Source organism: Brachyistius frenatus, unplaced genomic scaffold, assembly GCF_029030835.1.
Source record: "Brachyistius frenatus isolate BFR_SWC_R1_liver_20210118 unplaced genomic scaffold, ASM2903083v1 Contig_4, whole genome shotgun sequence".
Classification (NCBI taxonomy): Eukaryota; Metazoa; Chordata; class Actinopteri; family Embiotocidae; genus Brachyistius; species Brachyistius frenatus.
The window spans coordinates 6,632,507-6,656,964 of record NW_027210603.1 but is presented as its reverse complement, the minus strand read 5'-3'; the positions used below and the strand labels follow the sequence as shown (position 1 = coordinate 6,656,964).

Here is a 24,458-nt window from a genome sequence, read left to right as displayed (position 1 = left end):
CCATGCCATTGAGTAATGAGGGAGCCACTAGAAGTGCCCCCTTCACACAATTATAAAGCGTGGGGCTAATGCAGCCAGCAGAGCTGCAGGAGAGAGGCCCTCCATCACTGCTCTCTGCTTTCCTTACGCCCTAGGAAAAACTCTTTATCTTCCCTCGACAGCCACGGCAACAGACACCAGCATCCAACAATTAAACTGGAGCTCATCCCAGGACAGGAGAGGGGAGAGGAAAGGAAAGGAGAGTTTAACTTGTTTTCTCTAGTAGACAGAATGGATAGAGTGCCAAAAAAATGTAAGACAACAAAATGCCACATTTCATGCTTGTTAATTATTTTAGTTGTCTATACCGAGCCTTAAAAAGGGCCATCCTGCTGCGTTAAGAAGATGCATTTGCTACCACTGCCATCACAACAACCGGTGTGCGTTTCTCTGGGTAGGTTGGTTGTGCAAATGTTTGAAATGGCTCAGGTCATGAATAACGGAACTGAGCTCCCAGCAGTCTAGACAAGTTTGGAAACAGTTTTCTTCTCCCATTCCCATCAATGTCTGCCTTGGCCAGACCAAAGGCCGACAAGTTCTGGATTAAAAGGCAAACATTTGCAGTCCTGCTGGACCATGCTGTCGTGCAGTATTAATGTCACTCTCTCAGCACTTGTTGTTAGATATTTCTGGGCAGGAGGAGGCAGAACCGACTATAGAAGTGAGGTGAAAAATCCCTCTTGAGTGTGCTAAAACCCCAAACCCCCACAATGTGTAGGCTTGTTGAATATTTTACTGACAGCTTCCTAACCTGCAGAGTTACTTTTAAGTCAAAATAAGTCTGTAAATAAGTGAGGACTTTATGTTGCGTCACAGAATACTAAATTGGATTCAATTCCCTTAGCAAGCTTCAGTGCCTGATCTGGATGTTAGCACTACTGAACTCTAACCATCATACATCTGACAAAGGAAAACAAAAAGCAAAACCTGCCATATCCTGTTTGAATGTCATCTAACTTGTCCTGATCTCTGTCTTCTGGACTTGGTTCCTCAGTGAGACTAAAGTTACAGTCATAATTGTGTGTGGACCATTTTTCCCAAATGGTTATACAGTTTAAATTTAGTGGAAAAGGTTATGCCCTTTATGGGACCTTAGACAAAATCTTAGCAGCAACAAATCCCCTGGAGCTCATCATTTGACAGAATCAAGGATAGAGTAGCTGTGAACATACATGAACAGTACAGCTTAGTAAGTCAGCAGCACCAAAGCTTCAGTCACATAGGGAGTCCACAAAGGTCACCTAGTACTTATATGCAAATGTGATTTATACATTAGCAGGTAGCTGAACATATGAAATACCAGTGGGCTAATAATTCTGGGCAGACATGAAACAGCTGAGGCTGGATACGCAAATTAAATCTGAACTAAGGCAGTGCTCCAATCTACAAATGCATTTTGTAGGAAAATGTCTGATATCTTTAAAGACTTACAGGTCATTATATATTGTAAGTCTACCATGTTATTGTATATTTGGTTTAAAATGACTGTGAAAGTAATGCTGCATGATCAGATGCTTGACGGACAAGTCCAGCGGCCATGGACAGGTGTGGTGAGGAATCATCTTACCAGCTGTTCCCTCATAAGGGCAGGATGTATTGGTTTGAATATTTTCCCTAAATAGTAACTTATTTTACTCTGACTATAAATCCACTGTAATAAAAAAAAAAAAAACATAGTATGTCACACATGTTTTTTGTCTGCCAGTTTATTTTGCACCTATAGCGAAATAAATGGAAAGTAACTCTTGGCTGTAAGTTACATTCAAAATTATAACTGTAATTCATTTGTACATAAGTATGACTGACAGAATTATCATAAGTCAAATCAGTTTCATTATTTAGCACATTTAAACACAACCTGTTGACCAAAGTGCAGCACAGCTTTAGAGATAATTAAAACCAATTAGGCCATCAAAAACAAAGCCATGTTAAAAATTGATAGAGAAAAATTTTAATGATTAAAAACAATACAAACCCTACATTACACCTGAACATACAGTATACATGAGCAGTCATTAATACTGCGAAAAACACAATTAAAATACCAGTAAGATTAAATGTTTTTATTTTCAGTCGATATTTGGACACTGGTTGTAATATACAAGTAATGCTAATTAATGTGATAGTATCAGTCATAAAAAGAATATATGATTTATCAGGATAATACTTGTAAAAAATAAAACCCTAAAGGTTTAGTGGAATCTGGTTGTGTTGGTTGTCGGAGTAATTTTTATGCCTGGATCAAACTAATTTAGACACAACCGACTACGTATGGACTTAAGGAATATTCCTAACACGCACACACAAGCACATGTCGGTGTGTGCATCATCCACGTGGTAAGGTCCAGCCATCAGCCAGGTGGACATTAGCCGTGATCACTATGAACCATCTGGCATGTGGAGGAGAAAGCGGTGTAAATGGCTTCATGATGACTCTGCTGGGCCAGTCACTCGAGCCACTTAGACAACAAATGGCCACTTGAACTAGACATAATCCCGTTCAGGTAGCTGGGTGTTCAGGGTGAGGTAAATGACCATCTATTATCTGTGCATAAAAACACACAACACCAAATTCATACAATGATATCTTGTGGTAATTTTTCATATACTTTTTCTGCCCAAGTGCACAACAGTAACTGTGTGTGCGTTCTGCTGCTATATGGGATTGCAACAACTTAAGACGTGACTGCGGTTGTGATGGATGTAGTGCTTGTAGCCTGTCAGGCAGCTAAAGGGGTTAAACCAACCCGTTAAGATGGAGTGGGTGGCTATGCACTCTAGCCTTTGGTGAGGGGAGGTGAAGGACATCGATGGGACCATTGACTGGTCATTTTTCTCTCTGCGGCCTCCAGTGACAGCAGCCATTAAATGACTGGATGAGGTGATTATGTTTAAGGAAATCAATTCCTCGTTGTTTTCAGCGTAGCCCAGTGGCCAATTAGCAACTGTTAATGAGGGAAGCTTGTAAAATGTGCGGATAGGTAGGGGCAGAACGAATGAGAGCACAAGATAACAAGTCATATTTCATGTTCGAGTTTTCTGTAGAGCCCAAGGTTTAGATTTGTGGTAATGGAAAAACACTAGAAAAAAAAATGCAAAGTTGCACATATAAATAACTTTTTACAAATTTAATTGTACAGATATCCAATTATCAAACATTCTTTTTCATTGGAGAGAGTGAGGCTTTGATACTGACGCCCAATAAGAGTACAATATTATGACAAGTGTGTTGCATTTATATTAAGACTTTAATTATTGATTTGATTGACTAAAACTTTCTATTAGCCTATTTTAACCTGCTGGGAATTTCTAAAGCTTGCTTAATGTGATTTGCGCACTCAAATGAAATATATCCTTGAGTAAAAACAAGTGTGAATTTCTCCCATTGTATTTACTGTAGAAACAGACTATGGACCGTATCATCTGTCATACAGCCTAGAATTACTGCAGTCACAGATGATGAGGAATTTCAAACAGACAGAAAAATGCGAACTGATGGAAAAAAAACAATTTTAATTCCTTCCAAGAGCCTGATATGAGTGTGTATGTGTGTGTGAGAGACTGATTGAGAAACTATTTAACTACTTATTTCATGTTTAATTTTACAAGAGAAAAACATTCAAGGATGAGGACTCTGCTTAGTGTGAAGTGTGTTTTATCTTCTGAAAGTGTTTTTTCTTCTTCTTTTAAACAGACGTTTGGAAAACGAGGGTCATGTAATTTGAGCCAAAACAGCCAACTTCAGATGTTTTAAACCCATTCAGATTGATGGATCACCATCAAGAACTACAACACACAACCATGAATGCATTATCGCTGTGCATATACTCAAGGTCACAGCTGCACGACAGTTTATTCTGCAACACCAAAAGACTTCAAGCTCACAGGAATCAAAGTGACAGTTTCTTTTTATCCTCTGAGTGACAAAGAACGCTGGCAACTGATTGTCTTTTGATCACATTGCATTGGACATTTTGACAGAAAAATATGCAGGTACTTGTGACAATGTCACCACACAATAATAAAAACAAAGCCTTTTTCCACTACATGTTGGCTCAGCTTCAGCTTCAACAACTATAATCTATGCCTGTTGGTGAAGAGCAGTAATCACTGGCTCACCATCAACAAGCATCTCTGTCACCTCCTGTCTTTCTCAGTCTCTGTATATCAATCTCTCACACACAGTGCTTCTTTCACTGCTACAGTTATTAAGTAATGACATATGGCTGACGGAAGGGACACAGCAGTCAGGAAAACTTAAGCCTCTCAAGGACTCGTCATAACAAGTTAATCAGTGCACCCTTGCCGTTTCCGTCTGCATGCTGGAGTGTGTCTGTTTTGTTTTGCCAGGCAGGCAGGTGCTGCATCAACCACAGACTGACTATGGGCTTGCTGTTGTTCCCCAGTGTTTCTGTGTAACTGACAGCTATCCACTGTCTTACAGCCTCTAATTGTCAATTTACAGCTCAGCTGGCAGCAGGAATTATGGCTCCCATTGTCAGTAAACAAATGTAGTTATGTATTGAGCAAAGAAATGTAGCTCTGACACTCAGTTCTTATTCACAAAGCAGAGAGAGCTGCATTTCAAATTACTGCTAGAAATGATGTACATTTGGAAGACAAATTGAGACTCTTACAGTTCTCAAATGCCTTTTTTGCAAGTGAACAAAGTTACTTTGTTCTTTGTGCCAGAGAAGTCGATCCAAACCCCCACCAAGTTTTAATCAAGCTGCAGATTGTTTATTGAGGTTATTTTTGTGTCAACTTTTCTTTTTGTAAAATCATGCATAATGGAAAATGACCCATTTTATTACATCTGATGCACCGTTTTCAATCAGATGCATCCCATTATATTTAAAAGTTGTCAGATATGTTCAGAATTTAAAAAGCTCTGTTGTGTTTATCTCCATTAGTTTTGTGTTTTTCAGAGTTAAGGAAAAAAGAAAGTTGCATAATAATGATTTGTTTCAAGAGGCAAAAGCTTCAAAGTGGCTTTGGGCCAGCTGTCCCACTGCATATATGTTTAATGATGCTTATAAAAAGTTTAGCTTTTCATTACTTAAACATCAAGTTGAAACTTTGTGAACACTCCCCCTGATTACTTAGGATAATGTTTAAACGCACTACAAAGTGCCCTCAAGTGGATTCCAAATGGAGGCCTTAGAGGCAGCGCCAGGGAACAACTTTTCATGTCCTTACTTTTGGCAACTGATAAGGTTTACATATTTCATCAGAAATTATACAACACTCATTTACTGAAATTCCGCTACTTCTGTCACAGCATCAGTAAAAATGGAATAGTGTATTAAAAGAAATTCCCGGGAGAAGTACAATTAGATCTCACTGCAGTGTTTTCATAATCATCACTCCTGTGATGCTAATGCAGTCAGATTCACACCTCGTGGACTGTAGAAGACATATGTAAAGGAGCAAGAATAAAACATCTAGCTTGGGGTGATGTAATTGTTTAGGCTTTTCACTTCAACTTTTTTTTTTTTTTTTAAATCTCAGCCTACCTGACTAAATTATGTTAAGATATTATTTCTGTCTTCTTATCAGGTTACTTCCAGATCAAAGTGGTTTAATACAGTTCGAAAGAGAATCAGAAGTCATGGCATATGAAACACATTAACAGAACATTTTAGAGGGAACGGCACCTGGCAGAGGAAGGTTTAGACCCCTTGGCTTACTCTCCAAAATAATGCGCCTATCAATCCCAAAGCAAAAGTGATTTACTACTTTGTTAATGTCCAAGTTATCAGTCAGGTCTCTGTGGATGTGCAGGAACAGCAGGTTGTTCAGCCGTTTCTCTTTTTTTGTAGACAGGATGCAGTTCTTCAGACGACAGATACTTCAGGCTTGGCACTTGACATGGGCATAGTGAGGTAGAGTCGCAGTAGCCTGTCCACCTCACTATACTCAGCTGCCGTGTCTCCTGCTGCAGCCAGAACATCAGCAATCTTATTGCTTAAGTTTTCCTGGCACATCAAATACTGTATCTATGTATGTAATGTTGCACCCTCCAGCTGACAGTCTTCAAATATAGAAAAGTTTCCATTTTATATTAAGCAGATAAACCCTGTTTTGTTGCATAATTACATTTTATCCAAATTTAAGAGGAAGACCATCAACCATCAACCAAACCCACAACTTTAGATAACCATAGAAGTGAGAGACCTAGTCAAGGTACTTCTACATTGATACACTGCCCATCTGTTACAGAACAGATATGGTTGTTAAGCACTATCTTCACAAGAGGATTTGTCTTGTCACATAGTATTGGCCATTTTTACCTGTAAAATTATATGTCTCCAAGCATGTTTAAGGTCTGGTTCCCCTGTGAAAACTGACTGCCCCACTTTTCAATTTGTTCTGGCTACAAGGCCGTCTGTCCAGTTCTCCTTAATACAGCCATGCTAGAGCCCCAATCACTTATTCTCACTATGAAGCCTTTTCCCAGAGAACCAATGACAGAGTGTTGCCAATGAATAATAAAAGGTAGCCTCAAGGAGGAAGGCTACCGGAGGAGCTTGCACCCTTTACTGCTAAACACATCTAAAATAATGGGAACAAGGCCAGCTTTGGGACCTTTTATGGCACAGAGTACTTTTAAGAATAACAAGAAAATTAATTCTCAGGCATTATTAACCATTGTTTATGTATCTCAAAACCAATTGACCCATGTGTCACTGAAACATCAGAAGTTGGAGTGAATTCCAGATTATCAAGTGCCCATCAGCGCCTTGTGTCAGTGATCCGTATGGTTTCTCTGACCTCAGTCAGTGTGAAGGCTTCAGGCTGGTTTTTTCACTGACCCGTCTGTGGCCTGGATTTCACTTTCCCCTGGAGGCGGCATCACCCACAGTAATGGGAGTAGACAAACAAGTGGACATAGCTGCTATAGTTGTGCCTGGAGCTACCCCAAACCTGAGGGAGGGGGGGAGGAGAAGGGAGAAAGACGCTCCAAAGCTCAAGCTGACTGACAGGAACCACTGACCCGGCTACACTGCAGTCACGCAAACGAATGCAGTTTTTTCCCCTCTGCTTGTACAGTTTACTTCTGAACCTACCTATACTCTCACAGAATACTGAATACCATTCTACCTACTATGGATGGGGCTTGGTAAATAAATGAGGCGAAAAGCCGTAACAAAAAAAACCAAAAACATATCCAACTTTGCTTTTAAAAGGCATATTTTATGCATGGAGACATGGCAATAAGCTCCAGTTTACTGAATAAGAAAGGTATAGTGCAGCAATTGCACCATTGGTGGTAATAGTCTTGACATCTTTAACAGGTAATTCCATTAGTAAAAATAAGAGATGTGAGGTGCATGCTCGCCACGGCCCTGGTCGATTCTTAATCACCTGTATGGGTTTCCTCTCGTGGTCCTGTATGACTCCAATGCTCACATCTTTATGGTTATTAAAGTTAACGATTTCTGCGTGCCTCATTTACCAAGGCTCTATCAATACCAGTTCAGCACCATGAAATTACCCCACTCCAGAGGGAGCAGCATGACAAACCGGATTAAGAAGGGCTCCCTAATACCCTGGCATATATAACTCTCCGTGTCATGGACCGCCGCAAAAAAGACCCACTGCCAACTCCAGCCCAGTGCAGGGAGGGTACAACAGGGCCGGCTGACAACCATTATAGCTTAAATGTCAATTCAAGCTTTTATTACCCACATGGTTGTTCAGAAAAGCGATGAAAACTAATAGCTAGCAGGTATAAAAAAAAAAATTAAAAAAAAGGTTAGAAAAAAACATAGTTTTGGAGAAAACACATTAAAAGTTTTCAGAAGTTACCTTCCAGATTGATGGAAAAGGGGGAAGTGATTATGGTAAATATATGCAGGATATAACCTACTTCTGTAGTCTTTTAGGTGTAAGCATAACTTCGCAGGATACTCTTTCATAAACATGGCATCTTACTTTGTATGGAGAAGGGCTTCACTGCATTTTAAATATGGTATCAAAATAAAAGCCTGCAGTAAAGGCAGAGATGACTTGTATCTCTTCACTTACATCCTGCTTATTTTATTTCCATGACAGGGGGGGTGAGGTCAGAAATAGTGTAGTGCATTACCAGAGACAGCGTTGCACAGAATTTACTGTATACCGTCACACTCCAAAGAGATGCATAAGATATATAGAAGTCAGCAAACTTATATTCTTCACTTCTTGTTTCTCGTTTTGTTCCTCCCATCATTTGTGCGTCTGAACTTGCGTCATTATAAGCCAACATAGCCACTGAGTCCAAGCCTGCAGGCGTAGCTGTACCTTCCGTGTTTAACTGCACCCTGCAGTACAGTTAGCGGTACCTGACCTCTATTCAGAGTCCATATGACACAGGTCACTGCTCACTCTAAATGAGAGTCGGATGGTGAAACGAGCAACTAAATTGTCCATTCAAAATCACAAAACTGTCTTTTTGAACAGCACCGTAGAGCAACCTTCAAAAAGTGACATTACCTGGAGAAAACGATTGGAATCTGTGCACCCTGCAAAATGGCCTGAACACAGACCACAAGTTTCAGCTCACCTCCTAAAAAAAGGGAAAACAGAAAAAACTAAAAATAGCTAAAAGCAAAGTTACGAAATTTTATACAGGATTTTTTGTGACACAGGCTGTAACTGCTGTCTGGTCAGAGTTATATTTTGAATATTGTGTGACACAGTGACAGTGGAGGAGGTGTATTGCAGAGAACATGGGGGCTGTCTCAACCACCAATCACGCCCTTCTGGGACTTCTGCATGTGGGGTCTCAAATGACATGTCGCTCTGGGTTCATGCAAGGTCTGCCAGAATTACACACAATGCATTATCTAATCTGCATAATGCTTCAGCAGGCACTTAACATCAAATTATGGATGCATGCAAAAATTCCCAGAGTAGTGTATGTAGAAAACGGGCACTTTGCTGTGCAAATAATCTGCCCACTTTCTATAAAGCCGAGCAATCAGGGCTTTGCATGATTTTGCACAACTGAAAGCCATACCCAATAAATGTTAATAAGACCATATTTCTTTCACTGGCATGTTTGTATGTTTTAATGCTGCCTTTATTTATTTATTTTATTGTAAGCACTTGCAGACACAGACAGCATTTTGAATGCACTACTAGCACGAGTGCTGTACAAACACATAACTCCAGGCTGTTGTGCAAATGTGGCTGGAAAACTGTGAAAGTGTGACAATGCATCGAATTTTAAACAGTCTGGCCTCAATCATTTATGCCATGTCTCACTAAATACACATTCCCCAGAGGCCTGCACGATGAAGCAGGATTTGCTGGTACCTAGTAAACTTCTGAGTTTTCAGGGTTATGACCGTGATTAATATTTTCCGAGATAAATTGCCATGGTAACTTATGCTGCACACCTGCTTCGGAGCAGGTTAGGTTTAAGATGACATGTCAAAACATGTAAAAGTACCATCGAAAGAACAATTAATGCTTTTGGAAATGGTGTCTTTCAATCGCTGGAGATTCCGTAGAATACACAGATCCGGTACACAGATAGTGAGAGGATCTCTGCTGAGGGCAGAGTGTGCAGACACCGGTAAAACTCTTTAGTTTTCCCTGACAATCTTTTATGAGATAAACCCTGCGTTCCGAATCACATACTATTTATTTTTACTTTTATTAATGAATACAGCTACCCTTTAAAACTATGTACTGTTGCATGTAGCATGTGTACAATTTGGAAATACAACTTTATCATAAAAATGCGTATTGAACTTTGACCCACTTAGTCATATCCGTCGTGATCCGCAGTGCGACGTTTGTAGTAAAAAGAAAAAGGATGCGATTTGTAACGAGGAAGCTTCCTCTTAATGCCTCTTCTTCTTCACAAATGTAAGCATGGTAAGAACTACTCATGCCCTAATGATGGGGCAGTGATTAAAAGAGTATTAACTTTCACATAGTTTTTTTTTTTTTTTTTTTTCTTTGCCAGCTGTCCTCCTGGCTGCTGCAGTCATGTTGCTTTTAGCCTGGATTATGTGTTTAACTTCTTATTAGTCTACAACAATAGTTTGCTCTTCATTAAAATATATATGCCTGTCCTGGGTGATAGATGATAATTGTATGGCAGAGCATTGATCACTTTCCCAAAGACCAACTTCTATTTAATGATCAATATAAGTAGGGCAAAAAAAAGAGGATGATCAATTTGTTAACCGCTTCTCCCCTCTTTGACAATGCAGAGTAATGATGTCAGATTTGACATTTAGCAGCTGACCTTGCTCTCGGTGGCAGCAAGGACAAGAGAGTGTAGTGGACTATGAAAACGACAGGAGCATGAAGCTGTCATAAAGAGCTATAATCTATCATGACAAAAGAGATTTGCCTTAGCCTTAGTTTGAGATGATAGGACATACACCCAAGAATGACTACAATTACAGTACATTTTTCCATCATTACTTTAATCGAAAGGAGGCAAGTTGCATTCACAATTAATTTCAAGAAAACTAAGGTTTATTATTTAAGTCACCTAAGTTCATTGGTGGAGAATTTTCTTAAGAGAAAATCTGGAGCTGTTTTCTATTTTATATACAGTATTGAACTTTTGGGTTTGACAGCCATGACTTTTGAAAGTGTGACCCATATTCACTGTGTCAAAAGAGCGGGTCTGGCCTCGCTCCATTGGGGATTGTTTCCAGTCGTAGACCTCGGGTTAATCTTTAAACTATTAGAACAGCCTTTAACCACTCGACTCTATGACAACATTTACCAAGCTGTAAACAACAGAGACCCTCCCTTAATGTGAGCAAAGTACAAAGCCATGTTAGTAATTGGTGCTGCTCTAACTTTAGTTCCTCAATATTTTCTAGCTGTTAGCAGTTTCTACAACTTGCATTCGCAGCGCTTGACCTACCTCCACTGCAGCCGTCATTGTTGGACCTGCATTTCAAAACAAACACTTCACTTCAACGGCATCGCATTTATGCATTTCCCTTTCCAATACTATAATCACAGCAAACACTGAAGTTGTAGAAACAGGAAGACAGAGCCAGGATATTTTGCTTTTAGATTTACACAAAGGTTGCCATCCCTTTGACATCTGTGGTTATTTTAGGGCACGATAGGTGGTGTTGCAAATACGGACTGTTTTATGCCACTATTACATTTTTATATGATTGTACAATGTGAGCATCTTGACTGGATTTACTAAAAACTGACATCTACCTTTGCTATTTATGAAGTGTCTCAATTGAGGTGCCATTAATATTACTGTATCACTATTCACTTAAGGTGCCAGTACTTACACAGAAGTGCCCTCCACCCACCCCACCCCACCCCACCCCACTCCACACCCACTATTGCATGTACAATGTAGGAGTGACTATCCAATTGTCTGACTGGCAAGTTTTTCTCTGTGCGGTTTCATGTGGCCATTTGGCAGCTATAAATATTTTTGCCGTTTGATGTATTTGGATAACGCCTATTATTTTTCAGCATAACACCTTAAGTTTCCTGGAAAAGAGGCATCATAAAAAGAGAGCCCTTTCTATATACATTCCCCACACTAGGGATTACATTTAGTGGAAGCGATCTGACAAAAGGAGTCTCACTGTTAATGCTCACTATCCTCAGTGCTGTTTCCTCACTGTCGAAGCTAATTATCCTCCTAAAGGCTGTGCAGATTCTTCTGAGACAGGTTCAGTGCCATCATAGGGCAAAAAGAAGACTATTGAAAACACAACACAGCACACAATGTACAACAGATTAACTGGTGGCCAAACAGACAATGGGCAATGATAATCTATTTTTGTGTCACAGTGCACTAAAATGGGTTTTCAACCTATTTTTCTACCTGGGGGAAAGAATCATAGCTATGACAAATGACTATAAGCGAGACGAGAGATCGGTGGGGCGTTGGGGTGGGGGTTAAGAATTAGAGGAGGATTGCAGTTATTTGCCGACACTAAAATCGGAACAATATGAGAACTGCAACACAATTTGGTATCAGATTACTCACAGCGATATCCATCAAGACACACAATTCAGTCACTCAATATCATTACTGTCTGCTTGATAGGCTTTTAAGCTGGAGATAACATCTTGATGTGCCAACACAAGTGGGAGAAGAGCCTCAGTGTCATCTGTTTCTGTTGTTGAGGCCACAACAGGGAAAAATGAACCACATACCAGAGCTGTGATTCATTACAAAAATGATTGATGAGTCTATCATTAACAATGTGCCTTCTCTTCTTCCCACAAAGATGAAGACAAAAACAAACTTCGCCCACTCTTGACATCTCTTTGAATCAATAGTTTCATATTTTGGAGGTATTTATTAAGAGGGTTTTTATATGAATCACATGTTTCACCCCTGTTCTTAAATAATATTGCAATCAAATTTTTTAAAAGCTTCCTGTGACTTCTTATCAAATGTCACAATAATGGGGAGACACTGAATTGATTTGCTGAATGATGGGACTCTGGGGGAAAAAACGAGCCTTAACTTTCACTCTTTTCTGAGTGAGAGTGATTACTTCATCTTCCAAAGCAATCCGCTGCAGAGAGGAATCAATCATGAATTGAAATATGCTTTGATACAGTCACAGAAACTATCCCCCATCTACGAGATTAAATATCAGCCATAATGAATGATGCAGGGTCTTGTACCCATTAATTATAAAGATTAGAATCACGACTTTGTTTTGAACTCATGCCCACGTGGATTCTCAAGGTCACTCTCTCTGACAGGGAGGTCTTCTTTGCAAAGAAACACTGAGACAAAAATGAATTCAATCTTTAAAAATAGTTGGTCATGCATTTTTCTGTAACCTCTAAAGTTGCTCATGCAGGGTTATTGTGACAAAACGATCAAATGACTGAATTTTCAGTCTTGTATTAACATTAGCACACAATGTTCACTGTACCTTGGGCATTATATAGCAACTGTGAAAACCATAAATCGTGATGAAATGAAAACCTGAATCTCCTCATCAGTCTTGCCTCTACATACCTGTAAATTTGATCTGTGCCACCAGGGTGGACTGTGAAATCATGTGGCTGCACATCAAATTGTGACTGAACTCAGTGTGCATACTAATATGCCAGCGCAATGAATGCACTGAGCTCTGTGATGGAGAGTGCAAGAGAGAGAGAGGAGAGAGAGAGAGCAAGAAAGCAACCAGAGAAAATCTCTCTTCAAAGAAAAATAAGTATATTGGAAAAAACTGAATTGTGTTGACATTTACTGAATATTTTTTCCATGGAGAAAAATAAGGTTAAACACAATTTTCAAGTACATAAAGGTTCACCTTAACTCCTTTTCCACACCTGTATGTACCTTTCATCCTTTCAGGACAAGTTATTTGACGAGATGTGGCTGGTATGTTGCCAAAAGCACCAGTGTGCGTCGTCTTTATCCATCATGTGCACTGCATCATTTCCCTGGTCATTGCCTGCGTACTAGAGGTGCCCCAAGTTGTGACTGTGGGATCAGAGCAAGGAGATAAGTGATTGTCTCCCGGCAGACAGACGCCGCCTTGACTGGCAATGAAGAGAGGAGGCTCTGCTCTGCACTTCTGTAGATGCTCTCCCTATTTCTCTCTGCTCTGTCTCTCTCCATCCATCCAGCCGCCCATCTGTCCATCCATCCATCCGTCGCACTCCGAGGTAGGTCAAAAGAAAGATCCCGCTTGGCAGCTCATCCTTCACTCTGATGAAGCCGCTTGTTAGAGACTCATCAACTCCTCTCTGTGTCTCTCGAACACACACAAACACACACACATGAACACGAACACACGCACGCACACAATGCAGCACTATCTTTCACTCTAATACTTTTCGAAGAATCTCTCCATTTCTCCCTTTTTCTCTGTCTACCTTCACTTCTCAAGTCTCAGGTCTCTCATTAAAGACATCTCCCACAGTGCAGTGTACGAGTCAGGTATAGCATCAGACCACATTGAGCTGTGACTTCATTGAAGTGGGCAGATCACACTATGCATGGACTCTCATTATTCCAAGTCACTGACCAAGAGGTCAGTGCTGCTTAGTGACCCCTCTAGCTAGCAGCAGCTGCAATATAAATGCAGCTAAAAAATATGCATTGGTATGAGAGTCAAGGGAGAACATGCAGAGAGGGGACCAAAATAATGAGTAGGCATTATGAGTGTACATACACAAACACAAAGATTAGACTTTCAAAATGACTCCTACATAGTGTGGTAATTATTGCAATTAAGTCGTACGTCTGTCATACAAGAGAGGCACTCAGCACAACCCAAGTAAATGCTCTCAAATGGCAACTAATGAGATTGTGCAGGTTGTCTTTTGCTTGCCACTGTTGCAAAGAAGTGCGTCTTTGATTAATTTCATCATGCGGTAATTTGTACATTAATTTTCATTTTATTGCTCTGATCTGTAAACACCTATGCACTCTAAATGGAAGAAAATGCAATAACGATATTTGCCAGCTGTTTCTTGCACACAAATCAGATTAGAAAGCAGCTCTCAAGGCTCAGCAACAGATGGTCGATCACAACAAGAGGAGAGTAAATCCCCAATAGTTACTGTACTGTGACACTTCTCTGTTTATCTCCATGGACACTCTAGAAAAGCTCAATTACTTACCCATTCTCTCAGCTGATGGCATTTTGGAACAGTAAACTTCTGTACGCTTCCAAAAAGGCACACTTATCGAGCTGCATTTAACAGCAGGTTGTGTGTTTAAAATGTCTCCTATCTGCCTTTCTCAGTGTTGTCGCAGCTGAGGCAGATGGCAACTCTTTTCAAAATAGAAATGTCCTCAGACCCGCCTGCTCTCTTTGGAATTTAATTAATCACCTTCAAATTTGGCATATGTCCTTTTGACAATTGTGCAGCTTTTTGTTGACATCAGAAAAAGAGCTCGCCACACCCTCTGGCCTACACACCTCTCTTGGCATTAGCTGCAGGGCCCTGATAAGAGAGAATAACAGGGCGAGACACAGACTGTGGTGTATTATTAGGTCTAGTTTCCAACACTAACACTGATTGTACAGTATCTACTCTCAAAACTCAGATGGAGTCTATGGGAAGAGGGAGCAAGCTGATACATTTTGATATCAATTCCCTAAAAGGAAGTTCCAGTTTCATACAACCTTCAGCTCTTTTTTGTTTTAGCTTTGCCCAATAATTCTCTCACTTCTAGTAAGTAGTTGTACTTTGGTATCCCAGCTCCGCTTGCCTATTGTTCACAGCTTTAGTTTGTCACTGTGATTATAGCTTTGAATCCCTGTTCGCAATAAGGTATGCTCACTGAGGGGCAAACCAATCAGTGACCAGTGGGAGTGCCCAAGTACGATGAAGTTGAAGTCAAGCCTTTCTTTTTTGAGCTCCAACAATGGCAGCAGAGGTGGAGTTAGATGAAGTGATACACAAAGTTGTAGCAACCCTAGTAAATATCGATACATTGAAGATGGAGCAAGAACAATACCCCAAATATTTTAGAAACAGTCTGCAATTGTCATTTGGCAACATCGCGTTGCACTATAGTCACATTGGGTGAAGGTCTCTCTTGTTTACAACTTGCTTAGTTTCAGTTTACAACATACATCATGTGTTGTTCAACAGCGATTGGTTATATGCTGCTCCAGTAGTTTGAAAACTAACCCGAGGATTATGTCCATTAGAAACTAACGACTGAACACATTCCCCAATTAAGTGAGGCCAGACCCCAATAAAGTGAATTTAGATCTGTTAATAAAACAAACAAAAAAAGCTAAAATTTTGTGAAAGCAGTGCTTTAATCATCATTTCTAACATCACCACGCTAGCATGCTCACAGTGACAATGTTAACATGCTGTTTAGCGAGTATAAGGTTTACCAGTCACCATCTCAATTTAGCGGTTGCATTAAACATTTGCTAATTCACATTGGAAAAATGCATTTGTTTCGCAGGTGTTTGGTCACAAACCAGAAGTCTGGGATCATTCAAAGTTCGGCTTCACAATTGTGATCCGTGAAAGGTTACTCAGTAAAAAGTGATTCAAATTCATCCCGAAAGGAACATGATTTTTCTGTACCAAATTGCATATCAATCTGTGGAGATATTTCACTGAAAAACAAAAATGCCAACTTCATGGTGGGGTTATATGAAAGATCAAGGCATCCACAAAGTCAGAAGGGTTCATCCTCCGATGACCTTTAATGTATGCGACAAGATTTCATGGCAATCCATCCGACAGTTGTTACATTTCAGTAGATCAACTGATATTGCCATCTTGAGAGCTACAACACCAGCAAAGCACTTAAAAAATGTAACATTTAAATACATCATCTTTTTAAAATCCATCGACTTATTTAATTCAATATTATGTTATGGAATTAATCCATCATAAAAAATAATCAATAAATGAATTAATTATTTTTTTTCATTTTATTTTATACACTTTATTAAAACTATTAAATATTGGTGTTTATTAAATTGATTTTTAGTTGCAGCTTTGTGAAAGAGGCAGATGAAAAGGATGTAAAGAGACAGAGGAACAGACAGTTGGATAAAAAGACAGATGGAACAGGTTGCCAGCCACCAAGCTCACCATACTGTTATGTCTCCTCATATAACTCGCATCCTTTTTACTCCTTTCTACATCAAGACTAGGTCTCTCTGACCTTGTCACAACTTCAACTAAAAGTTTTCTCAGAGGACACAGTTTCAGAAAACTTTTCCACTGTATTTATTTGTGTCTCTTTTTTTTAGAGATAAATAGGACCGTGAATATGGGTCAGCCCTGCTGGAATACTAAAGACTTTCAATCACAAAACTATTGATGTCCAATCTGGCTGCAAAGTAGGCTGCTGTAAAAGTCTTCAATCAAAATCACTACCTCAGATCAAATCCAGGAAACCAATACTTTTTTTTTCTCATTAATACAATTAATAGGAAGGAGGGGAAGAAGGTTACACTTTTTTCTTTTTTGGCTAAAGCTTCCCGCAACATTGACTTAACAGACAATTCAAAAGGTAGACAGTTACAAGGGAGGAATGAAAAACCCTTGATATTAGCTATCGTGAAATCCCCTGTCAAATCTCTCCTTAAACACTGTTAAACGCATCATTCCTGACGTACTTTAGTAACACTGGAGCCTCGGAAATTAAAGTGTTCTTAGGAAGGCCCATACACAGATCTTGAAGGACACATAGAAAATTGAACACAGGAATTTCTCAACTCAGTCAAGCAAAGCTTCAAATTATTGATCGGTGCATAAAAAATGTATTGTACTGTAAAATCCATCCATAACTGTCATATAAGACTCAGTGCAGATAGTGCTTCAGCTAGCTGTGTCCTGTGCACGTTACTTTGCAGTCTCAGAGCAACATCTCTGTTCAATCAGACACCTTGTCATATTTTAAGACATTAGCCATTATGTTGGAAGGCATATGGATCAACTAATTAGGTACGCTCTTGCCACAAAGCGCTGGCTCCAAGCTCCAGGCCACTGACTATACTGGCCAGGTAATGAGCTGAACTCGCAACACAAAGGCCCCTGCATGCTGCTACGGGGGAAATCCTGCTAAGATCGCCGTACTATAAATGTGTTCTTTCAACACGTACAGTGGCACGCAGCAAGGTACGCCACGCTGCTTCCACAGCAAAGCAGTGTTCGCTCAGTGTTAATGAATCAATCAATTTCTCCCAGATAAATCACAGTGAACGCCTCGCAACGGCCGACTGTCACCATGATGAATTCCTTCATTTCATGTAATAAGCTAGCTGGGAAGTGATTTATCCCTGTTGCGCAGGCGGCTATATACAGCAGTGGACAGAGGCGAGAGATACAAAATGAAGTGTAATATGTCATTGAAATATTTCTCTTGCAGCCAGTGAATAAGGTTGAGCCGCAGGAAAAAACACTTAAGTCCAAAATCCAGTCGATATCAGAAGATTTCACTCAATCTCCGGTTGAAGCAGCCAGTTGGGAAATTTGGTTGAAAGGCTGGTCTTGTGCCGCACCAAAGGCTCCCTAAGTGACTGAGGCCCAAGCCACATTTCCTGACATCATGCATACAAGTTGCTGACATTTGGCTTGCATTACACACTGAAGCTTCCTCTTATCTCTACTTCTAATATTTCAGAATGAGGCAAAGATAAGAGGGAGTAAAAACAACAATCTAATGCTATCGATTTCCTTTGCGCTACCTTTGTTCAAGGCCAAGATTAAGAGCTGTTGTGATTTTTATTTTTATTTTTTATTTTTTGAATGCAGGCCTCCTCTTTGGCTAAGTAGGAGACTCTGCGTGCTAATCAATTTAAACCACTGCTGAGCTCAAAGCATCATGCATAACAATGCCTGCCCAGCTTATGTAAAATGATGGAAGAAAGTTTTCTGGTTTTCTGCTGATCCCAGTTAAGTGATGCTATAACTAGACTAAAGTCCATCTGCCATTTGACCCGCCAAACTTAAAATACTATATCAATAGCAGTAGAAAATTATAGTATGTATTATTTTCACTCTGACAGATGTAACATTTTTGCCCCATTTGTTTTTTATGCACTTTGCAAGAACTGACTACAGATTTGAAAAGTAATTGAATAAAATAGAGAGCAGTAAGGGACATAAAAGTGAATTAAAGAGAGCCCTATAAAACTAATGGATATTTCTGTGTGAATAAAAAAATGCGTACACCCATAATCATTAATCATATTTATATTAACATTGCTAAAATATTTATACTAACCAATCTCAAATGATGATTCCATTTGTTGAAATGGGAAAATGCTCACAGCATTATTCTCCTGTTTGGAAATATCAAAATATCCTCTGCTTTAATTTATGACTCATTAGGAATCTGTGAACATGAAAGTAATAATAGTATTTCACAGTTTTTTGCAGAGTGAGATAATTGGAAGCGAGACTTTAGGTAGCAAGTGGTCAGTAAATGAAAATACTATTTCTTGGCGGGCACTTTCAAACAATACTCTAGAAGTTTGATTCTGACTTAACTGCTTCTATTAAGATGGGATATATTAGAGGTGTTTTGACTAGATAAAAGATTTTAAAAATCTTGATTCTAAATTTGTTCTCCAAATGTTAAAATAAATAAAGCATTTATGTATTAAATATCTCCATCATAAAAGTAACAACTGTCTATATTCTTCTTCACCCAAAACTCAGAGTTCACAAATGAAGCCCACCAAATTACCCCCGAAAGAGTCATCTAGTCCTCCTCCTTGTCATTACCCTCACCTTTATGGTGCTATCTGATAATTAATTAAAAATAAATGAGATATTCTGTGAACTTATGGGCTGCAGAAATCGAAAGGTGATGTAGAAGGCTGTGCTTTAACGACTTAGGCGGGGTGATAATTAAGAAGCTGTCAGTGTTTGTTACCTTATCATTGAATGTGTGCGGCAGTGGGTGTGTGCTTGTCCGAGCATGTATGTGAATAGATCCGAGTCTCCTAATCTGTTAATATGCGGCTGAGGTCCCATTTGGGATCAAAGGTCACCGTTTAATTATACCGCGGCAAATACTTAATTTTCAATTATGATGGCGCCAGGGAGCTCACCTTGAAAAAGGACGACTCGAAGACAGGTGGACGGAGGCCCCTTCTAACCTTTTCAGAATTTGTTTTTCTTTTTTTTTTTAAACACTGGGGATTGTCAGTGTGGTTGATTTGCATGGGGCTGTGGCATAATGAAGGTCTTGTGTTGGTGACCCTTTTTAGTTCTGGCTTAAGGGTTGTGTTGCAGGGATGAGCTCTGGCTGGGAAGGAATCTGTCTTTCAACGGGGCAATTAGTACACACACACAACACACACACTCTTACTTCCACACACAAATGTTTGCTTGCATACAAAAACCCGTTTAATGAAACATTTATATCTGTTTGTAGGAAAGACTTGATCACATTCTACTCTTCCATGCAGACAACTGAATGGTGAACAAAAGAGAACTGGAGTAAGAAATAACAAAAGAAACAGTCATGATACAGTTGGGTGCCTTTTATCTGAGTCATTATTCAAAACACAATTTTCCTTATATTGAAGGTCACCTGCAGTGGGAAAACTGCTGCTCAATTAAAAATGTCCTTTGTTTGATCTGAAGTCAAAATCAGTGAGTGGAACTGAAACACTGTCTAGTGGCAGGTTTGACAATAGTCCAGAAGCACTGAGACACATTAGTAGAAACATTAATGTCTTAAAGGCTGAAAGTGTCATTTTATCTTCAAGGTTTAACTTCAATATAGAGAAGAGAAGTTTTGAAGACAATTCTCCAGCAGAATTAGGGTTAGCATTATGCAAAGTTGCTCATTTTCTGTTTCCTCAAATCTTCTCAGAGTGGCAGCCAATAGGCAACACTCAGCAGGACGCTTTCCTATGAGCAGTTGGCATCGCTGAGCCCGAGCAGTGGGACAGTCTCACAGCACAATGATTGATGAAATGGTTCCTAAACCAAGCTCGCTGCCTCACTCACTTTCCCTTTTCTTGCCTGTCTGTTTCTCTCGCACTCTCTCTTTTTCTTGAATACGGCACTTCAACTGAAAGGTTCCCTTGTTCTCAGCATGGTAGACCGGATGCAGGTTGAGAGACGTTTCTTTTTTTCTTCATCCAGTGAGAGAATGAGTCTGTTTCTGACATCAGTAGGATACGGCTTTTACAGCTTTCTTCTATTGGAAGCAGGTACAGTATGTGAGTGCCAGTTCTCAACATTCCCATTAAGCCAGACATCAAGATGCCCCCAACACACTCTTTTCTCAGCACCAAACACTGTTACCTTTCCTACTTAACTTTTAAAAGCAAAGAAAGACAAGCATTAAATACGTGAGTGTGAAAGGAACTGAAGGTTAAGGAAACTTTTTTCACTGTTGAATGCAATTTCCTCTTCTCTCTTTGTCATTCAAATGCTGCTCATTTATCGGGCAAAACGACCTGTTTAACAGGAGAGTAAATACACTGTGAGTAAATTCCCACTGAGTTACAGATAGAAGAGAAGGGGGAAGGAAGGAAGGAAGGAAGGAAGGAAGGAAGGAAGGAAGGAAGGAAGGAAGGAAGGAAGGAAGGAAGGAAGGAAGGAAGGGAGGAAGGAAAGAAGGAAAGAAGGAAGGAAGGAAGGAAGAGGGGATGAAAGGAAGGCAGCAACCAGACCCATTTCTATTGGCTGATATGCTTTTTTCACAACTGAACCTAGTCCTCCTCTCTCCTCTTTATGTCCTCGATAACACCTACACTTGAACACCTACACTCATTCTAAGGTGACATCCGTCTGCATCACGAATGCAACCTGCACAGAAATGGAAAAATAGCTGTGGTCATTGATGCTGACTAAGATTTTGTATACATAGGCTCTGAAAATAACAGCCAGCATAGGGTGGGTGTAAGCCATATCCTTTGTTATTTATCAGCCTTGAAGAATAGGCTGAAATATTTTTGAGTCTTAATAAAACTTTCTTGCGTAAACAAAAACGTTAGAGGTCCTGTTGAAATGTGTCCTCCATACACCACACGTCCTGTCTTCCATACCTGGGATATTTCATATCAAACTAAAACAAAACATAATTTTTGTCATGATATCAACTCATCACCTGACGATTGAAGCTATTATAAGGTTGTTCGTGATAGTGCTGTGTAGTTTTTTGCTGGTGCTATATCCTGTAAATAATCCTATGTGCACCCACCAAGATTTTCCCATAAGAAGAGTGGGAATGATTTCAGAAAACATTAACCTCTTCAGCATGTAGTGCATACAGCATGCGAGTATTGTAGACAAGTCTCAAAACCCTCGACTATTCCTTCCACATCTGAGTGAATTTCAACTGTCAAAACTATTTCTAAATCGTCCTTACCTTCAGTTTTGATTGAAGCTGTGCACCTGCTCTTTTTCCAAAGACATTTTCATTGGAAGTAGAGCTCAGCTGCATACACCAGCTGGTACTTTGCCAAACAGTTTCAAGCATGTATAATCTATCCTGTATTTTGCTTCACTTTGTTCAAAATTGTGTTTTTAAGCAAAACAATTTGGAGAATGTGTGAATTCTTCGGGGACACAGCAATTGTCAGTGCTTGTGTCTGATGGAGCAGACGCTTACTAATTTCCATTTTCTGCTTTCACCCTTTCTTTATCGCAGCGGAGCCCTTGAGTCTCTGCCTCTCTCCAGCACCCAGGAGCCTTTAGACAATCAAACGGCACCTGGACCGCATGTTAAAATATGTGAAAGCTGTCTGTGATATTTCAAAAACTGCAGAGGAGGGTGTCAGGCAGAGAGGGAAGTCAGTTAGTGGCTGCTGTTTATCATTCACTGAGCCCATCAGTAGCTACATACTGTACACCTGTACATGTAGCCACTGACGTTTTTATGTAGACTGGACATCAAAACTTTTTTTTTCCGTGTAGCTTCTTCCTACTTGTGAGTAGAAACCTGCAGGGATGTGGAATTTAAAGAGGTAGGGGGTTTGACAAAGTCTTGGTTGGACTGCAAATTGAAATGCTCTATTTAATAGAATCAAAGCAAATAGTTTGAGTCCGGGAGAAAAGCATGGAAGATGACGGAGATGCGGGTGGGGGTTCTTGTTAGTTTCCAACAGAGGTTTATCACTGGGTGTTCTGAGCATCCCAGGGTGCTCCCTTTTTCTCCTGTTATTGGTTTAATTAGAGATCCAACAGCATTGGAGAGGATGAGGGAGTGGGGGGGAAAGGGCCAATGTGGTATGAGATAGAGGGGGTTACTGAGCAGAGGAGCTTTTGTGCTTGTTCTTGAGGCACAAATTGCAAGGTCTTGTTTGTACTGGATTAATCAGCAATTGTCCTACAATTGAGAGTCTGAATATTTATTCTGCAGACATGCTGATAGCACTAATGATGATAATAATAACAACAATAACAACAGTGGGGCTCTCTTGGGAGAGCCTTTTCTGTGGGCATTTCTTCAATAATTACATGATGCATACCCATAATTCAGCACTAATGTGTTTAGAAAAATAGCGGGGACTGAGAGGTAGGTTACACAACTGAGGGAGGCTGAAGTCTGAAAATAAACCAGGCAGAGCTAACATGAGGCTATACTACTGTATGACTAAGTGTATTTAAGAGATAAAACAGCACAGAGGCTAAAATAATCATCCCACTGAGACATGGGTGGTCTCTAAAAATGCAAACAACATCGTCAATTCTATGGATTCCTCTTTGAGACCGTGCACCCGTGAGCCCAAATTGCTTTGACAAGGGCGCTTGTTTTTATCTCATGCTTGGCTTCTCCGAGCCTGTGATTTGATGCAGGTCTTTCCGAAGCAGCAGCACTCGTTGTTTTAAGACCACATACCTGTTATGAATGTTTCATTCAGGAAACTAAATATGAACAAGCCGGGTGAGAGCTTCCCCAAAGAGCTCTGAGAAATGGAAGACTCATGCATGCTAATAATGGCCTTAGAGAGCATGGGAGATGGAAAAGGAGTGATGTTAAGAGAGAGGAAACAGACAGCAAAAATACCAAATCATTCAATGTCTTTAGTATAACCTTCAGTCCCTTTCTTCTGTATGTTTCAGCTCTCTGTCAGTCTCCCCCAGTACTTCTCACCAGCCACAAAAAGTCTGCACCAAGCTTCCAAAAACACAGAAATCACACGAATGGTTTTGACTAAACCAGCCCAGCAATAGATCAATCTTGTTGACTTGGGAGACATGGGGAATTGTTTGCTGCAGTGACATGCTGGCCTGTCGTATCTGAATTCAGGCTAAATTTATCAATATAACGTGCTGCAGTAGTGGCTGACAAGTCCTGCTGTGCCCCACTGTGAGGTCTGCATGAGGGGAGGTGGGGTTGGCTCAGGTGGAATGAAACCACAGAATCAGTAAGTCACACCACCTTGCTACGCACTCCTGATTTGACCCCCCGTCTCCTGCCGAGGTGTGAAGGAACTGCAGACACACTCCATGTTTGGAGTTGAAGAGCAAGAGATTGGAAAAGCAGTCATCCATGTGCCAGCAATGTCACGTCAGAAGCGAGATAGGGATAGTGGTACATGTTTGGTGCAAGAGGTGACATATGTGAAGTTTCAAATGGTTGCTCTGTAACAGTGGGACAGTAGCTGTGATGTGTGTGAAGTGTGACATGCAAATAATTCAGTTTGACTATCACGCTCTCCTTTAAACTCAACGGGACTCTCTGACGTCAAGTCCATGTTGAATGGTTCTTTCACCGTGAGCAGATTATGATTTGTGATGAACTGAGGCACACTAGCTGCTTAATGGTGTTGAACAGGATGGAAGAGTCTCATTCTCATCTGCCAGTAAGAGCCATACGCATACACACATAGACTGACTGAAAGAAAGGGAACGGCGTAAAAAGGGAGGAAAGACAGAAATGATGCAAAGGGAGGGATCCACTGGGATGTGTCAAATGTTGCATGAATCACTAAATGCTTCCTGCTCTAATTGGCTCTATTGAGTGCATCAGCCACCCCTGTGGTGGGGGC

The 24,458-nt window shown here is 40.2% G+C and overlaps 1 protein-coding gene across 3 annotated transcripts in view; it reads right to left on the bottom strand.

The window, feature by feature from the left end:
- Window positions 1-24,458, bottom strand: part of LOC138629301 (chemokine-like protein TAFA-1) — a 105,302-nt gene that overhangs the window by 21,610 nt on the left and 59,234 nt on the right. The window lies entirely within an intron of this gene.